Raw genomic sequence first — 9,309 nt, forward strand, 5'->3', positions numbered from 1 at the left:
CAACAAAATATAAGATGAAATATAAGCTACGGAGGTATTACATACATGGAAACATGTAAGATTAGATAAAAACAAGGTAAAAAGAAGATGAAATAGTTTTACAATAAAAAAGGATAAAGGACTGGTTCTCCTCGTTGTTGTTTTTGTAATTTCTCTCTCTCTGTTATGGGTTCAAGTTCAAATGTGTATTTACTCAGTACTTAAGCAGAAACTGGACTGTAAAAGGAAGTCTTGTTCCCAGGTTATTACCATATAACTTGTTATGGATTACTCCCTTTGTTTATGCAGTTAACACCAACTTGAAACATACAGTTACACCATACAACATAACTATGAAAAACTGGAATATTTACCCATTAAATAAGTGCTCTGGTCTGCTGCACAGCACGGGCTCATGGCTAGCGGGCTGTAGCGGAGACTGGGTGGTGGCAGACTGGAGGTTGACTGGACGGGCTCTGGATTGACATGCCACAGTTTTCCTTGGATTAGGGTGGCATCTTGGTCCTGCTCGATACTCTGCTATGCCCTGGTATGCCCTCCAGTGCCCTTCTACGCACTCCAGTGCCCTGCTACGCCCTGCTATGCTCTGCTTTGCCCTGCCCAGCCTGGGTCTGTCCCGTCAGACATCTCCTACCAAGAGCCTGGGTCTGTCCCGTCAGACACCTCCTACCAAGAGCCTGGGTCTGTCCCGTCAGACACCTCCTACCAAGAGCCTGGGTCTGTCCCGTCAGACACCTCCTACCAAGAGTCTGGGTCTGTCCCATCAGACACCTCCTACCTAGAGTCTGGGTCTGTCCCATCAGACACCACCTACCAAGAGCCTGGGTCTGTCCCGTCAGACACCTCCTACCAAGAGCCTGGGTCTGTCCCACCTCCTACCAAGAGCCTGGGTCTGTCCTGTCAGACACCTCCTACCAAGAGTCTGGGTCTGTCCCGTCAGACACCTCCTACCAAGAGCCTGGGTCTGTCCCACCTCCTACCAAGAGCCTGGGTCTGTCCCGTCAGACACCTCCTACCAAGAGTCTGGGTCTGTCCCGTCAGACACCTCCTACCAAGAGCCTGGGTCTGTCCCACCTCCTACCAAGAGCCTGGGTCTGTCCCGTCAGACACCTCCTACCAAGAGCCTGGGTCTGTCCCGTCAGACACCTCCTACCAAGAGTCTGGGTCTGTCCCGTCAGACACCTCCTACCAAGAGCCTGGGTCTGTCCCGTCAGACACCTCCTACCAAGAGCCTGGGTCTGTCCCACCTCCTACCAAGAGTCTGGGTCTGTCCCGTCAGACACCTCCTACCAAGAGCCTGGGTCTGTCCCACCTCCTACCAAGAGTCTGGGTCTGTCCTGTCAGACACCTCCTACCAAGAGCCTGGGTCTGTCCCGTCAGACACCTCCTACCAAGAGTCTGGGTCTGTCCCGTCAGACACCTCCTACCAAGAGCCTGGGTCTGTCCCACCTCCTACCAAGAGTCTGGGTCTGTCCCGTCAGACACCTCCTACCAAGAGCCTGGGTCTGTCCCGTCAGACACCTCCTACCAAGAGTCTGGGTCTGTCCCGTCAGACACCTCCTACCAAGAGCCTGGGTCTGTCCCACCTCCTACCAAGAGTCTGGGTCTGTCCCGTCAGACACCTCCTACCAAGAGCCTGGGTCTGTCCCACCTCCTACCAAGAGCCTGGGTCTGTCCCGTCAGACACCTCCTACCAAGAGCCTGGGTCTGTCCCAGGTTTCCTCCTGAGAGTGTGGTCTAGACCTACTCTATCTGTAAAGTGTCTTGAGATAACGCTTGTTATGATTTGATACTATAAATAAAATTGAATTGAATAACTTGTAATAGATTACTTGAATCTGTGCTGCTAAATGCAAGCACAGACTGTTTCTATTTCATTTCATGGTAATATTAGATTTAACAAGCCAGTGTGTGCTAGCCAGTCCTGTGAACTGTCCTATCAACAACAATAATAATATCAATACCTTTATTTATGAATAACTTTTATTTTTAATTACATAAATTAAAAAGACAATAATAAATCACCATCACCAAACCCAACAGACTCCATGTAAATAATCAGGACTTTTATCATCGTAAAACACACTTCATTCAAAGTGGACAGAAACTAAACAAAACTACCAAAAGCCGTCTTGGTTCATCTTTCCACTGTTCCAACAATCACCACTCTGGTTTGGTTGAAATAAACCCTTAATTCACCCATTTACATGTGGAGATATGCTGGCTCTATACACGCTAAAAGTCCTGATTATTTACATGGAGTCTGGTGGAGATATGCTGGCTCTATACACGCTAAAAGTCCTGATTATTTACATGGAGTCTGGTGGAGATATGCTGGCTCTATACACACTAAAAGTCCTGATTATTTACATGGAGTCTGGTGGAGATATGCTGGCTCTATACACGCTAAAAGTCCTGATTATTTACATGGAGTCTGGTGGAGATATGCTGGCTCTATACACACTAAAAGTCCTGATTATTTACATGGAGTCTGGTGGAGATATGCTGGCTCTAAACACGCTAAAAGTCCTGATTATTTACATGGAGTCTGGTGGAGATATGCTGGCTCTATACACAAAACTTTGTTGCATCAGCTCTCTATCCAGTAATCAATGTCCTTTACATGACTCTAAAACCACAGATGCTGAAGTGTCTTCATACACACACTATTCAGAGATAAGAGAGAGGGTGTGTGTGGGGAGTGTGTGTGTGTGTGTGTGTGTGTGTGTGTGTGTCTATGTGTTTCAACATACTATACTATGACTTCTTAAAAATTGTATAATTCTATTGAACCGTATAGAAGCTAGAGGAGTTAAGAGATTGTTGAAGCATTATGAGAGCTTTTTTGTCTGTTTCTCACTCAGCTCTTAACGACGTGTTTGTGAATATGATACCGGTTACTGTGTGTAAGTAGGCTATTGTAAATAAAATCTTCATAGACCTTTAATTTTAAGAGTTGGCTATTGCTAGCTGGGGATGCTACTCAAGATAGCCCCCTGAGCTGCTCTAACTCAGTTGCTTTTTATTGAATTAACTGTTTGTTTTAATACCTTTTCTTAAATTGTGTCATTTTAACCATTTGCTTATTGTCTTTTTAATTTAATGTAATTTAAAAAAGGAAAGCGCTTCATGAATGAAAGTGCTAACAAGTAATCTATTACAAGTTAATATCCTGGTAATAAACTGTAAAAAAAAAAGACTTCATGTTACAGTCCAGTTTCTGCTTAAGTACTGAGTAAATACACATTTGAACTTGAACCCAAAAGACAGAGAACCTGAGTCCTTTATCCATTTTTATTGTTTTTATTTTAATTCATTTTTTATTTAACCTTTATTTATTCAGGGAAGGTTCACTGAGAGGCAGCCTCTCTTTTGCAGGAACGCCCGGATCACATTCACACAGTTCCACATTCATACTGGGAGCTGCCCAGTACCACCACAGTCTGGTCTGATCACATTCATACTGGGAGCTGCCCAGTACCACCACAGTCTGGTCTGATCACATTCATACTGGGAGCTGCCCAGTACCACCACAGTCTGGTCTGATCACATTCATACTGGGAGCTGCCCAGTACCACCACAGTCTGGTCTGATCACATTCATACTGGGAGCTGCCCAGTACCACCACAGTCTGGTCTGATCACATTCATACTGGAAGCTGCCCAGTACCACCACAGTCTGGTCTGCTGGCCACTGAGCAGCTCCACTGGAGCGGTTGGAGGTTAAGGGCCTTGCTCAAGGGCACCTCAGTGGTGGTAATGAGGGAGGGACAAGCGCTGCTCTTTCACTTTCTCCACTCAGATTGTAACCTGTCGGTCTGGGGATTGAACTGACGACCTCCCGGTGCCAAGCTCTCTTCTCTAACCTTTAGGCCACCAAGATAAAAATATTTCATCTTGTTTTTACCTTGTTTTTATCTAATCTTACATGTTTCCATGTATGTAATACCTCCGTAGCTTGTATTTCATCTTATATTTTGTTTGTCATGCATGATTTTTGCCTAATGTTTTTCTTGCTTGCTTTTATTTTGAAGTACACTGAGTGTGAGGTTTCCTCCCAGTGTGACCAACCGTCCCAGTGGAAATATAATGATGGATCCAGTTATCCTCCATTAGATCTGCTGTCAGGGCTGTGTGACGTCATTCAGAGTTTCCTCTCTCCTAACACAATGAGGGATTCGTCCCATTCCACTCACCTGCAGCCTTGCTCACTCAGAGAGAGCCAGTAAATCCTTTTAGTTTAACATGAAACAGTCCCGAAATCACCATCACCAAACCCACCAGACTCCATGTAAATAATCAGTACTTTTATCATCGTAAAACACACTTTTTCATAGTGGACAGAAACTAAATAAAACTATCAAAAGGCATCTTGGTTCATCTTTCCACTGTTCCAACAATCACCACTCTGGTTTTGGCCAAAAGTTTGGACACACCTTCTCATTCAATGTGTTTCCTTTTTATTTTCATGACTATTTACATTGTAGATTATCACTAAAGGCATCAAAACTATGAATGAACACATGGAATTATGTACTTAACATAAAAGTGTAAAATAACTGAAAAAAATGTCTTCAAAGTAGCCACCCTTTGCTTTTTTATTAATAAGGGAAATAATTCCACTAATGAACCCTGACAAGGCACACCTGTGAAGGTAAAACCATTTCAGGTGACTACCTCATGAAGCTCATTGAGAGAACACCAAGGGTTTGCAGAGTTATCAAAAAAAGCAAAGGGTGGCTACTTTGAAGAATCTAAAATATAAGACATGTTTTCAGTTATTTCACACTTTTTTGTTAAGTACATAATTCCATATGTGTTCATTCATAGTTTTGATGCCTTCAGTGAGAATCTACAATGTAAATAGTCATGAAAATAAAGAAACACATTGAATGAGAAGGTGTGTCCAAACTTTTGGCCTGTACTGTAGACACACATGCAAACACATAGACACACATGGATACACAGACACACATACATACACACAGACACATGCATACACATAGACACACAAGCACACACAGACACACATGCACACACAGACACACATGCATACACATAGAGACACGTGCATACACAGACACAAATGCATACACATAGACACACATGGATACACATAGACACACATGCACACACACAGACACACATGCACACACAGACACACATGCATACACATAGACACACATGCATAGACAGACGCACATGCACACACAGACACACATGCATACACAGACGCACATGCATAGACAGACGCACATGCATACACATAGTTACACGTGCATACACTTAGACACACATGCATACACATAGATACATGGATACACATAGACACACATACATACACACACAGACAAACATGCATACACACACACAGACAAACATGAATACACATAGACACTAAGGCATGGATACCCGACCCGAGCCTGACGGGTCCCGATGGTACCCGACGGCTGGGCCGGGTTCGGACAGATATTTAGAAATTATGGTTGGGATTGGGTCGGGCTCGGTCACATTAGTGTGAGAAGGCATTTGTGGTAAAATGGTGCTGCGGCTCCTTTAAGAGAGCCTTGTGTGTGTGTGTGTGTGTGTGTGTGTGTGTGTGTGTGTGTGTGTGTGTGTGTGTGTGTGTGTGGAAAGTGTGCAGAAGAGAGAGAGAAAATATTGGAATAAGTTTAAGTTTTGTACACAGTGTGTGCAGTGTCTGAAATAAACTCCAGACTGAAGCTAAGCTCATTCATTTGCTCACCAGAAACGGGATCTGGGCTCTAGTAGGCATACTGCATACACATAGACACACAAGCATACACATAGACATACATACATACACATAGACATACATACATACACATAGACATACATACATACACATAGACATACATACATACACATAGACACACAAGCATACACATAGACATACATGCATACACATAGACATACATGCATACACATAGACATACATACATACACATAGACATACATACATACACATAGACATACATGCATACACATAGACATACATGCATACACATAGACATACATACATACACATAGACATACATGCATACACATAAACATACATGCATACACATAGACATACATGCATACACATAGACATACATGCATACACATAGACATACATACATACACATAGACATACATGCATACACATAGACATACATGCATACACATAGACATACATACATACACATAGACATACATGCATACACATAGACATACATGCATACACATAGACATACATGCATACACATAGACATACATGCATACACATAGACATACATACATACACATAGACATACATACATACACATAGACACACAAGCATACACATAGACATACATGCATACACATAGACATACATACATACACATAGACATACATGCATACACATAGACATACATACATACACATAGACATACATACATACACATAGACATACATACATACACATAGACATACATGCATACACATAGACATACATGCATACACATAGACATACATACATACACATAGACATACATGCATACACATAGACATACATGCATACACATAGACATACATGCATACACATAGACATACATGCATACACATAGACATACATGCATACACATAGACATACATACATACACATAGACATACATGCATACACATAGACACACATGCATACACATAGACACACATACATACACATAGACACACAAGCATACACATAGACATACATGCATACACATAGACACACATACATACACATAGACACACATGCATACACATAGACATACATTCATACACATAGACATACATTCATACACATAGACATACATTCATACACATAGACATACATTCATACACATAGACATACATGCATACACATAGACACACATGTACGGAAGAGGATTAGGGCCACAGTTGAAAAAGTTATTTGAGTTCTGACTTTATTCTCAGAATTCTGAGTTTAAACTCAGAATTCTGAGAATAAAGTCAGAATTCTGAGAATAAAGTCAGAATTCTGTCAGAATTCTGAGAATAAAGTCAGAATTCTGAGAATAAAGTCAGAATTCTCAGAATAAAGTCAGAATTCTGAGAATAAAGTCAGAATTCTCAGAATAAAGTCAGAATTCGGAGAATAAAGTCAGAATTCGGAGAATAAAGTCAGATTTCTGAACTCAAATACATTTTTCACCAGTGGCCCTAATCCTCTTCCGTACACATGCATACACAGACACTTTTACAATTTTTTTTCTTTTCCATCTATCTACTTCGTTTCCTTCTATCCAGTGGTGTAGTGGTGTGCCTCAAGGGTCAATACTTGGTCCCTTATTATTCTCTTTATATATAAATGACCTTTCAAATACTTGTGTTGATGTTGAATTTCAAATGTATGCTGATGATTCAGTCATCTACACAAGTGCAAAAAGTGTTCAAGAAGCTTCTGTTATCCTGACCTCCGCCATGGTCCCTGTAAATGAATGGCTTTTTAAATCCTGTCTGTTACTTAATACTAAAAAAAACTGTTTGCATAAATGTTCACTAAACAGTTCCGAGACATAAAAAAATCTGGTGTATTTTTAAGAGGAGTAGAATTAGAAGTTGTTTCAGAATTTAAGCACCTTAGTGTGACTCTAGATTCCACATTAAGTTTTAAAAAACATGTAAAAAGAATATTGAGTACAGTGAAATTTAATTTACAAAATTTTAAACAAATTAGTCCTTTTATACCATTTGGGGCTGCCAAACTGTTTTTACATTGTATGATTTTATCACATATTGAATACTGTTGTACAAGTTGGACATTGACTGGTATGAACACTCTTAAATTAATAGAATCACTAAAAATGCCTTAAAAGTCTTTGATAAAAAGCCAATGTCCTTTCACATTTGTAATATTTTACAAAAACATAACCTATTAAGTTTGGAGAATTTTAAACATTTCAAATATGCTTGCTTTGTGTACAAAGTGTTAATGGATTAGCCCCTCCTCCTATGTCGGACTTCTTTAAAACAAAGACTCATAGTGGTGCCAGGACCAGGGCCTCCTCTAGAGGTGACTGTGAGGTGCCTTTCAGAAGGACAACCTTTGGGCAAAATGCTTTGTCTGTGAAGGCTGGTAAGTTCTGGAACAGTATCCTCATCAGTGTTAGGGAATGTCCGACATTAATAATATTTAAAACCAAACTTAAAGTGTGGCTTAAAGCAAACCAGTCTTGTAATCATTAAGTGACTATTTTACTTTTGGCTGTACTTATTCATTTTAGTATTGTTTTTCTTTTTTTTTAGATTTGTATGTTATAATTTATGTATTTCTGTAATTTATCTAGGGACTGCGTATGTAAATTAGCCCTGTGGATATAATCCGGCGTGTTTACGTCTGTTTTTGTTGTTTCAATGCAGATGTTCATTAATGTGCATTGTCCCTATCAAATAAAGGATTAAATAAATAAAATAGTCTACGTGATACGCAGGTATACGCAGTATACTTACTAAGAAAATCCAGGATTTCCATATATCCACTTAAACATGCACAATGACACATAACAACATGGTGTTATGGCGCAGTGGATATGACACATGCCTTTGGTGTGGGAGACCTGGGTTCAATTCCCACTGCAATACATCAATCAATATGTTCCTGAGCAAGGCACTTAACCCCTAGCTGCTCCAGAGCCATGTGACCTCTGATATGTATATATATATATTTTCTTCTTCACATAGGCTAAATAAAGGTATTTTAGCTGTGAATTGCTGCATAACAAAACAAAACTCTTTGACGCTGTAAATTTCCCTGGGGAAGGGCACCCAGACCCCCCAAACATATATAGTACAGTATACCCACTAAAATACATTAACCTACACCACTGCTTCTATCTACATCAAAACGAATAATAACCCATCCAAACTAAACACAATATATAAGCCCAGGAACCATACAGTCAGTACACAATACTATCACCTTGAGTCCTTTTTTGATATCCATTCAATAAATTCCTTTTAAATAATCTCTTAAAATGACTCATTGTTGTCCATGATGTCATATCTTCACTGCAGCTGTTCCATTAAATGAACTCCTTTGGTTGTGATGCTGTGATATTTATTAGCATTTGTTCTTATAAGTTTCTTCTGAAATACAAAAGTTCCTCTTAAGTGATGTTTCTCTCTCTCCCTTGGATACTGTCTGATAGCTGTTGGTTATTTCCTTTGTACATGATTTGAGCAGTTTTAAATTCAACAATATCTTTGAATTGTATTACTTTTAGTGTGATGAAAAGTGGATTAGTTGGTGCTCTATAAGTGGTTT

This window comes from Perca flavescens, chromosome 8 (genome assembly GCF_004354835.1).
Source record: "Perca flavescens isolate YP-PL-M2 chromosome 8, PFLA_1.0, whole genome shotgun sequence".
NCBI classification, from domain to species: Eukaryota; Metazoa; Chordata; class Actinopteri; order Perciformes; family Percidae; genus Perca; species Perca flavescens.